Source organism: Glycine soja, chromosome 19 (genome assembly GCF_004193775.1).
Source record: "Glycine soja cultivar W05 chromosome 19, ASM419377v2, whole genome shotgun sequence".
In the NCBI taxonomy this organism is placed as follows: domain Eukaryota; kingdom Viridiplantae; phylum Streptophyta; class Magnoliopsida; order Fabales; family Fabaceae; genus Glycine; species Glycine soja.
In genome coordinates, this window is record NC_041020.1 from 16874945 (window position 1) to 16878538 (window position 3594).

The 3594-nt window shown below is 39.1% G+C and overlaps 1 non-coding gene across 1 annotated transcript; it reads right to left on the bottom strand.

Moving 5' to 3' along the window:
* Window positions 1-3253: 3253 nt before the first annotated feature.
* On the bottom strand, window positions 3254-3360 carry LOC114400982. Its single transcript, XR_003664100.1, has one exon. It is a non-coding gene; the product is annotated as a small nucleolar RNA R71 (small nucleolar RNA).
* Window positions 3361-3594: the final 234 nt, after the last annotated feature.

Consider the following 3594-nt stretch of genomic DNA (forward strand, 5'->3'; position numbering starts at 1 on the left):
TCAACCACAGCAGGAGGAGAAATGCCTTGAGAGGGTTGATGATTGATGACTCTTGGGTTGAAGATCCTAACCTCATTAAGGCTGAAATCTTACAGCATTTTCAGAGTAGATTCCATGAATCCCAGCTTCATAGACCTACCCTGGATGGGGTCTCCTTCAATGCTTTAACTCCTATTCAGAGGGATTTTTTGGTAGAACCTTTTAAGAAGAGGAGGTGAGATGTGCTATGTGGAGCTGTGGGAATGATAAAAGCCCGAGGCCAGATGGGTTCAATTTCAATTTATTAAGCCTTTTTGGAAGGAGCTAAAACCTGAATGTCTTAGGTTTATTGCAGAATTCTTTGTTAATGCTTCTTTCCCTAAAGGAAGTAACTCCTCCTTTATTGCTCTTATACCTAAGCTAAAGGATCCCCAGGTTATTAGTGATTTCAGACCTATCTCCCTCATAGGCTGCATCTACAAAGTTATTGCTAAAATGTTGGCTAACAGGCTGAGAAAGGTCATGCCTCAGCTTATTGATGAAAGGCAGTCAGCTTTTGTTAAAGGGAGACAATTGTTGCATGGAGTTTGGGTGGCTAATGAAGTGGTTGAGGAGGCTAGGAGGTCTAAGAGGTCTTGCATGGTTTTCAAAGTGAACTTTGAGAAGGCTGATGTGCCATCATTTTCTTCTATTTTCTAAACCCTTTTTGCACCATTTTAATTATTGATTGGTCTTAATTGTCAATTAATTAGGCAGTTTTATTATTTGGGCTCATTTAGCTAATTTGATATTTTTAATCTAATTTCAGGAATTAATGAAACATTGGGCTTAATCCGGATTTTGGTTGTGGACTTGAAGAGGGCAAATAAAGCAGGGCTTACCTTAGTTAATTTCTAATTAGGAAATTTCGCAATTTTATTTTATGTTGTTCAGTGTTTATTTCATTTTGGGCCAGAGTATTGTAATAGGGCCCAGTGACTTTGAGTGACTCTTTTTAAATAGCTGCCTTGGGATTCGTGCAGGGCATTATGTTATGCTATTTTCATTATTCAGAGCTTTGGTTTTAGGTTTTCATGTTTTTCTGTTCCCTTGTTACGGTTTTCGTTCTTAATGCAAATTTCCGTTTTCTGCTTCTAATTACGAGTTCATTTTTACTTCTTCTTCTACTTTCATTTACGTTTCTATCTCATTTACGTTTCTGTTCATTTACGTTTCTGCTTCATGTTTCATTTGCATTTTCGGTTTGAATCCATGGAAAGCTAGATTTTCTGGTGTTGTTTCCTTTTGAGGACGAAGCCCAACTCTCTTTGAGGTTTCGCTTGTAATGTGGTTCCCTGGCAGTTTTCCCTTCACCAGTTATCCCAAATTCGTGAATATTAATCAGTGCACGCTTCGTGTTCGATTAGTTGCCTCTGAGCCTAACTTGCGTTCATGCTTAATGGACGAAGGGCTAACTGGTGTATGTGGTGCCTAATCACGTATTGACAACCCTAAGTTGATTTTCGCATAGTAAATTGAAATAGGGTTGGATTAAGTGGTTGACTGTTAGGGACGAATTCTCCATAACCCAGGATAAGAGAATGGCTTCTGAATCAAAGGAAACAACCCGTTTTTAATATTAGTAGTTTCGTATTCCAGTTTACTTGTTCTGCTCTTTAATCACAAAACAAACAAACCCCCCCCCCCCCCCAATCGTTACTGTTACTGCAAGTATATTATGAACAATTGGTGTGTCATTGCTCGTTGGGAAACGACCTAGGATCACTTCCTAGTTACTGCATTTTCATGTTTATTTGATTCGGGTACGGCCTCGATCAAATTTGGCGCCGTTGCCGGGGAGCAGTGTCCAAAGGTTCATAATAGCTAGCTAGTGTTGTGTGTTTAATCCTTTCGTGTTTTATGTTTAATTGTTAGTATTGTGTTAGTATGTGTGTTAGTATTGTTTAGTGTCCTGGTACTTTGTTTAGTGTGTGTTCTGTTTCAGTTTTCCCATTAAGCGTTTCCCCTGTTTCAGTCTTGGGTGTTTTGTTGTGAATAGTGTTTTGCGGCGGACTTAGCGACCACTTTTGCTTGCGGCAAAACAAAGTAGTAGTAGAAATCAATTAGAGACGGATTTTAGCGACCATCCATGCTGAATTATTTGTGATTTTTTGTTTTAGTAGCTAGGGTTGTTATTTTTGGCTGAATATTTTTGTGGTAACTTCTTTTAATCCATATTTTGTGGGAAAAATAGCTAGAGCCTTTAGTTTGGTCAGATTTGAAAGTTCCAAAAAACTAGCAAATTTTGTGTTTGTCAAAACTTCAAACGGCCATAACTTTTGCTCCGGTTATCAGAATCGCAAGTATTATATATGCATTTGGGGTAGAAAAAAATTTCCTACGCCGTGGCAGCCGGCCATATAGGTCTCCATCGTCCAAAAAAAAGCGATTCTGTCAAAAGTTTTTTATTTTTCAAGTTTTATTCACTTATTTTTCTTAACCCACCAATTTTAGTTTTCATAGTTAGACTTTGAATTTTTGTCTGAAATTTTTTGTGCTATCTTCTCATCATTTTATAAGGTTGCTCACAAAATTTCAAGTCATTTGGATATCATTTGAGGGTAGCTGTAGTTCAAACCTGCACCTTTATTTACATGACAAGGCAACTAGTTGTGCATGCTGAATGTAGTGTATGACTAGAGGCAATCCATATGACTTACAACCCTTTGACCCTGAGATAGATAGGACATTTCATAGATTAGTTAGGCATCATTTTATACCTTTTGATCATCCTGAGCATTCCATTACTGGTGAATCTGTGCATTCTGTTATTGGTGATTTTGAACATCCTGATTTGGAGCATTATAATTTTGAGCATTCTGATTTTGAGCATTTTGATTTTGCACATTCTGAGAACATGGCACAACCTCCACCCCGTGAGAGGACTCTAAGGGAAATGGCTGCACCTGATTTCACCTACGAAAGCTTGTGCATCCAATACCCTGATGAGGATGTCCCATATGTTCTTAAAACTGGACTGATTCATTTGCTTCCAAAGTTTCATGGCCTTGCAGGTGAAGACCCGCACAAACATTTGAAGGAATTTCATATTGTCTGCTCCACCATGAAACCCCCAGATGTCCAGGAGGATCACATATTTCTGAAGGCTTTTCCTCATTCTCTGGAGGGAGTGGCAAATGACTGGCTGTATTACCTTGCTCCAAGGTCTATCACGAGCTGGGATGACCTTAAGAGAGTATTCTTAGAAAAAATTTTCCCTACTTCCAGGACCACAACCATCAGGAAAGATATCTCAGGTATTAGACAACTCAGTGGAGAGAGCCTGTATGAGTACTGGGAGCGATTTAAAAAACTATGTGCCAGTTGCCCTCACCATCAGATTTCGGAGCAGCTTCTGCTCCAATATTTTTATGAAGGACTCAGTAATATGGAGAGAAGTATGATAGATGCTGCCAGTGGTGGAGCCCTTGGAGACATGACTCCTGCTGAAGCCAGAAATTTAATTGAGAAGATGGCTTCCAACTCTCAGCAGTTTAGCGCCAGAAATGATGTCATAGTCATTAAAGGAGTGCATGAGGTAGCTACAAACTCAGCTGCATCATCTAAGACTAAGAA